The sequence below is a fragment of the Coffea eugenioides genome, chromosome 2 (assembly GCF_003713205.1).
Source record: "Coffea eugenioides isolate CCC68of chromosome 2, Ceug_1.0, whole genome shotgun sequence".
In the NCBI taxonomy this organism is placed as follows: Eukaryota; Viridiplantae; Streptophyta; class Magnoliopsida; order Gentianales; family Rubiaceae; genus Coffea; species Coffea eugenioides.
In genome coordinates, this window is record NC_040036.1 from 45,985,573 (window position 1) to 45,995,431 (window position 9,859).

Below are 9,859 nucleotides of genomic sequence, written 5' to 3' on the forward strand. Positions count from 1 at the left end.
AGTATTAAATAATTTACAAGAAATGGGATTGGCTAGATTAGCCTATAAAATTAAAAATATTCAAGAAAGAAATATTGCAACATTATTAGTTTCAGGATTTACTGGACTTCAATCTGCTTCTTTGTTTAGTAATTTAGGAGAATCTCTTTGAGTTCTTAAATAATCTGTATATTCTCGATCAGTTCTTTGGGCCATCATTTCACGATCCATGTCCTTGTAAAAATTCTCTAGTAAGAAAATCTGGTAATGAATTATTTTCTCCTTTTATAAATTCTATTTCAAAATCAAAAACAGATAAAATAGCTTGCCATCTAGCAAATATTTGTTTTGAAACTATATTTTGAACATCTTTTTGTAAAATCTCTTTTGCAGATTTACAATCTATTCTAATCAAAAATTTCTTGTTGTATAAATCATCTTGAAATTTTGATATGCATAAAACTATTGATAAAATTTCTTTTTTAATAGTTGAATAATTCTTTTGAGGATCAGACCATGTTCCTGAATGAAATCTAACTAATTCTTCTTTTGATTCGTCTATTCTTTGTTTTAATATACCCCCATATCCTAATTCTGATGCATCTGTTTCAACTATCATGAATGCTTTAGGATGTGGTAAACATAAACATGGTAATGATTCAATTTTTGCTTTTAAATATTTTATTTTTTGAGTATGTTCTTCTGTCCATGGTTTTGGGTTCTTTTTTAATCTATTAAATAATAGATGTAATTTCATTTGAAAATATTATTTTTGGACAATTATTTGCTTTTGTGAAAAAAGAAGGATTAATGCTATGTTCAGAATTAAAATATGGTTCTAAATCAAAAGAATTAGGATCATTTTGTGATGCATTTGGAATTAAAAGAATTAAATCACCATCTGCGTATAACAAAAAAGTTAAAAAATATAATAAGAAAATAAAGTATAAAAGATCTAAAGAAGATAAACCAGAAAAGAAGAGAAAATTTATTAAAAGAAAAATTGTTTGTTATAAATGTGGAAAAATAGGACATAAAGCAAACAAATGTAAATTAAAAGAAAAAATTACAGAGATTTGTGCAAAAGAAGAAGAAATTAAAAATAAATTAATAAATTTATTAATAAATGAAAAAGATCAAAGTTCTGAAGATGATTATTATAATGATATATCTAGTACAGAAAGTGAAGAAAATTGTAATTGTTCTAACACTTCAAAATATATAAATGTTATAACCAAAAAAGAAGATAAAGAATTTTTATTAGATATAATAGAAAAAATTGAGGATCCAGTAGCTAAAAAAGAGTATTTAGAAAGATTAAAAAGTCTAATTATACAAGAAGACAAAATGCCAAAAATAATAGAACCTTTTAGTATTTCTAAATTAATAGATAAATATCCAAACATAAATATAATGAAAAAAGAAACCACTAAAGATCTTCAAACAGAAATTAATGATCTTAAAATACAAGTAAAACAATTACAAAGAGAAATCATAGAATTAAAAACAAAAGATTTAGAAATAGAAGCAAAAATAACATTACTAGAAAATCAACCCTCAACTTCCAATTCTAAAACAGAAGAAATAAGTATATCAGAAAGACCAACAGATGAAATTCAATATTTAAATACCATAGAAAAAATGATATTTCAAAAATGGTATGCTTTAGTAACTATTACAGTAGAAGATTTCAAAGAAACATATGTAGCTTTAATAGATAGTGGAGCTGATTCAAGTTGTATTAAAGAAGGAATAATTCCTACTAAATATTGTGAAAGAACAAAGGAAACCTTAATGGCAGCAAATGGAGAAAATTTACAATTAAAATATAAATTTACAAAAGGATCAATATGTAACAATGAATATTGTATTAGACATAATTTCATAATTGTAAAAAATATAAATCATGATATAATATTAGGAACACCTTTTTTAATTCAAATTTACCCATTTTCAGTTAGTCATGAAGGAATTTCAATAAATATAATGGGAAAAACTGTTATCTTTATATTTCTAACTCCAGTAAAACAAAGAGAATTACAGACATTACAAACATCCTCTATTTACAAAACAATAAATAGTATTACTAAAGTACAACAACAAATAAATTATATAAAAGAAGAAAAATCTTATTTAAAAATTGAAGAACAATTAAAAGAAAGTAAAATGCAAAAAAGAATTTCAGAATTAGAAGAATTATTACAAAAAGAAATTTGTGCAGATATTCCTAATGCTTTTTGGGATAGAAAACAACATATGATTGAATTACCTTACGAAACAGGTTTTAATGAGAAAAACATTCCTACTAAAGCAAGACCAATACAAATGAATTCTGATCTATTAGAATTTTGTAAAAAGGAAATAAAAACATTAATAGACAAAAAAATTAATAACACCTTCAAAATCACCTTGGAGTTGTGCTGCATTCTATGTAATGAATCAAGCTGAAAAAGAAAGAGGAGTTCCAAGATTAGTTATAAATTATAAACCATTAAATAAAGTATTACAATGGATTAGATATCCAATTCCTAATAAAAAGGATTTGCTCAATAGATTATTCAAGGCAAAAATATTTTCAAAGTTTGATTTAAAATCAGGATATTAGCAAATATTAATAACACCAAAAGATAGATATAAAACAGCATTCACAACATCTTTTGGTCATTATGAATGGAACGTAATGCCATTCGGATTAAAAAATGCACCATCAGAATTTCAAAATATAATGAATGATATTTTCAATCCTTATAGTTCATTTAGCATAGTTTATATTGATGATGTATTAATATTTTCTGAATCAATAGAACAGCATTTCAAACATTTAAATATATTTTTAAAAGTAGTTAAGAAAAATGGATTAGTTGTTTCAGCACAAAAAATGAAATTATTCCAAACAAAAATAAGATTTTTAGGACATGATATATATCAAGGAACAATAAAACCAATTAATAGAGCTTTAGAATTTGCTACTAAATTTCCAGATGAAATAAAAGATAAAAATCAATTACAAAGGTTTTTAGGATGTTTAAATTATATAGCAGATTTCTTTCCTAAATTAAGACAAGAATGCTCTATATTATTTAATAGATTAAAAAAGAACCCAAAACCATAGACAGAAGAACATACTCAAAAAATAAAATATTTAAAAGCAAAAATTAAATCATTACCATGTTTATGTTTACCACATCCTAAAGCATTCATGATAGTTGAAACAGATGCATCAGAATTAGGATATGGGGGTATATTAAAACAAAGAATAGACAAATCAAAAGAAGAATTAGTTAGATTTCATTCAGGAACATGGTCTAATCCTCAAAAGAATTATTCAACTATTAAAAAAGAAATTTTATCAATAGTTTTATGCATATCAAAATTTCAAGATGATTTATACAACAAGAAATTTTTTATTAGAATAGATTGTAAATCTGCAAAAGAGATTTTACAAAAAGATGTTCAAAACATAGTTTCAAAACAAATATTTGCTAGATGGCAAGCTATTTTATCTGTTTTTGATTTTGAAATAGCATTTATAAAAGGAGAAAATAATTCATTACCAGATTTTCTTACTAGAGAATTTTTACAAGGACATGGATCGTGAAATGATGGTCCAAAGAACTGATCGAGAATATACATATTATTTAAGAACTCAAAGAGATTCTCCTAAATTACTAAACAAAGAAGCAGTTCTTCAATCCAGAGGATACCAATATTTTGTTCAAACCAGTAATGGAAGACAAAGTATTCCAGCCTATCAAATTTTCAAACATGATACAGTGTACATTCAGATAAGCCCTTTAGCAACCCTTACACCAAAGGAGAGAGCTTTTCTCATTCAGAGAGAAATTCAAAGAAACACTATTAGAATTCAAGTCCTACGAAGATTGGGAAGACATGATGGAAGACGTGAAGAATTTCTTCAATATTACAAAGAGCAAAACAAACAATTATCTAACCAACTTAAATATGTTGTTTATTGATTTTGCAGGAAAATGGATTCAAAAGCAGGAAATACTAAACCTAAGACTCCTCAAGATTATGAGATGAGTCTTACTCCTGTAACTCAAAATAGATTTCAATTATTGCAAGATTTTCCAGCTTTGACTTACAGTCAAGCTATCCGTACTCCAACTTCTTCTCAAATAAGACCTCTTCAACAAATTCCAAAACCCATAGAAAAATTCAATGAAAATACCTATTTCACAAAGCCATCTACTCAACATATCACTTTAACCAGATTCCAAGAAGTACCATTATATTTTACACTCAATCAGCTTACTCAAAGAATCTTTCCTCACAAATGTTATTGGCAACCTGATGATCGTTCAAAAAATTTGGATTATTATGAATTAATTCTCACAGATACTCAATCTGTAGAAATATTCCCTATTCCAGATAGAAAAAATCCAAATATAATTAGTCACTCAAAATGTATAATAAAGAAAGTTTGTTCTCCTAATGAATGGACTTCTCTTTATTCAAAGAAATCTTTCTCAGCCAGATTTATTCCAGATGGATTTACTTATCAAGATTACAAAATGGCATGGTATCGTGCTTTTTTGCATAGACCATTCAATCATTCATGGTTCTTCACATTCAAAGAAAGTTGCAGTAGAGAATTCCCAATCTGGTTCAATCACTGGTGAAAATGGTTCGGTCCACAACCAAAAATTCTACCTCCAAATGTTCTTATGGGATTCCAAACTTATCTCAAAAAAGCAAGGGGGGAGGAATATACAAGGCCAATATTATTCCACATGGAATTCAAAGTACCATGGATTTTTTGCTGGATTTCAAAATTCATCAAGAACTAGAAAAACCACTTCCAATGTCATTAGTCAGAGAATTCAAGATCAAATGGTGGACAGGATTTAATCAAGAATACGGAGACCAAGCAAATGTGATAAGATTTTTAACAACTGGAGACAAACTTAAGTGGACAAATCAGCCAACCACTACTCCAACAACTACATCACCTACTCCAACAACTATGCCACCTACTCCAACCACTATTCTACCCATTCCAACCACTCCAAAAAGAAAAGATAAAGAGAAAGTTGGTAGTATGGCATCCGAGGCATTTACAAATGACTTTCTGATGAAAAAGATGATGCAGAATCCCGAGATGCTCAAAGAATATTTGAACTATTTACAAAAGCAAGATAAAAAAAAAGAAACCGACAAAATTGAAGAGTCAGCCGGATCATTCGAATCTACTTTTGATCCTTTCGGGGGACCCTGCGGACAAGACCCAAATGACTTTTGAAGAAAGGTGTCGGCCACACCTCAAAGAAAAGGCAAATGAAATTCAAATGAAGATGAAATGCAAGACCCGACGAGTTTATAAATAGATTCAAAATCAGAAGACAAGGCATCGGCGAATTAGTGAGAAAAAAAGAACAAAACACTCTCGTGTAAAAATCCTTAGACAAATCTCTCAATCCCTCTTTCCAACTACTCTTGTATTCAATTACTTTTGTTTCCTTCCTTCTCCAAATATAATAAAGATCAATGATTCAACCATTCATCAAGCTTCCGTTATCAAAGACCACTCTAAATTTTCAGTAAGTCCAATTTTTATACTAAATTTTCTATGAACATTTCAATAGAAACTTGGCTAATTCATGCATTTATGTTCACATATTTCATTAAATTTTACTGAAATCATTGGTAAGACTTGATGCCTTGAGAGACCGTTGGTAAGTCCAGGGTAGGATGTTCCCGGCATAGCGCACAGTTGTTCCTGGTTAGGTAAAACTTTAATTAAATATTAGACATGGCTGCATTTCTTAGACAATTAAAAATAAGATCTAATTCAAAGCAAGCTAATGTAGTACAAAGTCATGAATATCATATGCCTATAAATAATTCAGATTGGACTATTCCAGAAGAAAAAATAGAACATATTTACAGAATAGGCCCTTTAGATTTCAAAACAGCTTTATCAGTTAAAACTCATGAAGAAACAATATCTATTTAAGAAGAATATCAATCCATTCCATTATTAAATCATAGTACAATTCAAAGATACTTAAGTAAAGGATATAGATACTATAGATATATCATATAGGTTTAATACAAATTGCAGTAAAACCCTTATTCCATCTAGGAGTAGATGCTCCTATATATCTAGCATTAAGAGATACTAGACTCAAAAGATATAAAACTTCTTTACTTTCTATGATTCAAACTAATGTATGTAATGGATCCATATATTTTAACTGTGCTCCAAACTTTTCAATAGATTTAACAGACCCACACATTCTGAATTCAGTCATATTAGATATTCATCTACAAGGAAATGAATTTGAAAAACATACCAAGAATTTTACAGTAATATATAGAAAATATTATAGACCTCTATCTTCACATTTAAATCCTAAATTTATAATGACTCCAACTCTTAAAGAAGAAACAACTCTATTACAAGTAGATGCAGATAGACCTACAACTTATATTCCAAAAAGACTAAAATGGAATGAAATAACTATACCTAGTGAATTTGAAATTAAAAATCCACAAATAGCAAGAAATATAGAACAAACTACTGCAGAAGATATTATAGAAAAACCTGATGGTAATACTCTAATAAGATTTTCATCATTAAGAGAGAAACCTGATTCAACTTATTCTTGGCCACCAGCCAGACATTCTAATTATGAATCAACTGAGATTAATTTTCCTTTAGAAAGTACCTCAAATTTTAAATATAAAACTCCTATTCCAGAAGTTATAAATCAAAATCAATCAAAATATTCTCCAACCCATTCACAAATAAAAGGAGAAATAAATTTTATAAATAAACCATATAAAATAAATCATAAATACTTACAAGAAGATTTTGAAGATGAAGAAAATACTGAAAAAAGAATTTGGTTTTTTCAATTAGAATCTGAATATAAAAGAAAATTAATTTTAGAATGGAAAAATGAATTAGAAAAACAAAAATTTGATTTTCCTTTCTTTACTTGGCTATCATTCTATACTTCAAAAATAGGAATAAATGATATATATAATACACCACAAATAAATGTTCAAACCAATTTATACAAAAAATGGAAATTAAAAGATGAACAAATAATAACATCAATACATCTTCCATTACAAGAAGTAAAAATTAATATAGGTCAAGGAGATATAATAGTCTCACCTTTTAAAAAGGGTAGAGAAGCTGAATCAAGCTCAAATGCAAATAATACAATAAATTTAGAAGACATTAAAAAAGTTTATCAACAAAATAATTATACAAATCAAATCCTTCATACAATTTCTCAACATATGGAAGTATTAAACACAAAAATAGATACTATAAAGAAACCAGAATTAAAATTCCCTAATAATATTTCAGCACCTCATTTTCAACCTAGAAGTTTGACAAGAGAAAAAGAACAAGATTTAGTTCAAAATATTAATAATCAAAAGATAAATAATACAGACAATATATTAAATAAAATATCTCATGCATTACAAAACTTAACTACAGAAGTAAAACCTCCAACTCCTAGGATAAATACTTTAGACCAAATAATAGAAGAAAATTCATCTGAAGAAAAAGACAGTTCATCTGAAGAATCAATAAATTCAGAAATAGAAGAAGATATAATTCTACCAATAGAAAAACAATTTGAAGAAAAAGAAGATAATCAAATAAATAAAATAAGAAGAAATAGAATTTATAATAAAAATAATAATAAAGGATGGAAAATGATAAGTACTAAAAACTATTTTCCAAGACCAAGCCCTCCAGACATTCAATATGAAGAAAGATCAAAATTTCGTATCACTAAATACGATGGCGATTCAATATATGAATGGAATATAGATGGCAAAGCAGAATATGAAGTATTAAATAATTTAGTAATTGAATACAAGAGTAGTTGGAAAGAGGGATTGAGAGATTTGTCTAAGGATTTTTACACGAGAGTATTTTGTTCTCTTTTTCTCACTAATTCGCCGATGCTTTGTCTTCTGATTTTGAATCTATTTATAGACTCGTCGGGTCTAGCATTTCATCTTCATTTGAATTTCATTTGCCTTTTCTTTGAGGTGTGGCCGACACCTTTCTTCAAAAGTCATTTGGGTCTTGTCCGCAGGGTCCCCCGAAAGGATCAAAAGTAGATTCGGATGATCCGGCTGACTCTTCAATTTTGTCGGTTTCTTCTTTCTTATCTTGCTTTTGCAAATAGTCCAAATATTCTTTGAGCATCTCGGGATTCTGCATCATCTTTTTTATCAGAAAGTCATTTGTAAATGCCTCGGATGCTGTAAATTATCCATTATTCTTTGTGAAAATAAATTTGGTAATCCTGTTATGAATCTTTCTTTCCAAAATGAAGCATTGCAATCTGGTCTTCTTAATACATTAGTTAAAAATATATCTTTATACCATCTAAAGTCTGATAATGTTGGACATCTTAAATTTGTTAGAAATGTTTTATTAGAATTTAATTCTTCTTTTGGATTTCCTATGAAATACATTACTATTGTTACAATTAAAAATTCTGCAGCATCTGATTGTATTTGAATATTTCCTTGATCATCTTCAATTTCTTGCGTATGTTCTAATATTGATAATTTATCTTATAATGTTAAAGCATTATCCCACCAATTTTTTAATTGTCCAGTAAATCCTGAAACTAATAATGTTGCAATATTTCTTTCTTGAATATTTTTAATTTTATAGGCTAATCTAGCCATTCCCATTTCTTGTAAATTATTTAATACTTCATATTCTGCTTTGCCATCTATATTCCATTCATATATTGAATCGCCATCGTATTTCTTTCTTCATATTGAATGTCTGGAGGGCTTGGTCTTGGATAATAGTTTTTAGTACTTATCATTTTCCATCCTTTATTATTATTTTTATTATAAATTCTATTTCTTCTTATTTTATTTATTTGATTATCTTCTTTTTCTTCAAATTGTTTTTCTATTGGTAGAATTATATCTTCTTCTATTTCTGAATTTATTGATTCTTCAGATGAACTGTCTTTTTCTTCAGATGAATTTTCTTCTATTATTTGGTCTAAAGTATTTATCCTAGGAGTTGGAGGTTTTACTTCTGTAGTTAAGTTTTGTAATGCATGAGATATTTTATTTAATATATTGTCTGTATTATTTATCTTTTGATTATTAATATTTTGAACTAAATCTTGTTCTTTTTCTCTTGTCAAACTTCTAGGTTGAAAATGAGGTGCTGAAATATTATTAGAAAATTTTAATTCTGGTTTCTTTATAGTATCTATTTTTGTGTTTAATACTTCCATATGTTGAGAAATTGTATGAAGGATTTGATTTGTATAATTATTTTGTTGATAAACTTTTTTAATGTCTTCTAAATTTATTGTATTATTTGCATTTGAGCTCTATTAAATTTATAAAAATGGTTACTTTAATTTATTGTATCCTCTATTAATTCTAAATTTATAAATTTATTGTATTATTCACTAATCCATTGTAATACTTTATTTAATGGTTTATAATTTATAACTAATCTTGGAACTCCTCTTTCTTTTTCAGCTTGATTCATTACATAGAATGCAGCACAACTCCAAGGTGATTTTGAAGGTGTTATTAATTTTTTGTCTATTAATGTTTTTATTTCCTTTTTACAAAATTCTAATAGATCAGAATTATTTGTATTGGTCTTGCTTTAGTAGGAATGTTTTTCTCATTAAAACCTATTTCGTAAGGTAATTCAATCATATGTTGTTTTCTATCCCAAAAAGCATTAGGAATATCTGCACAAATTTCTTTTTGTAATAATTCTTCTAATTCTGAAATTCTTTTTTGCATTTTACTTTCTTTTAATTGTTCTTCAATTTTTAAATAAGATTTTTCTTCTTTTATATAATTTATTTGTTGTTGTACTTTAGTAATA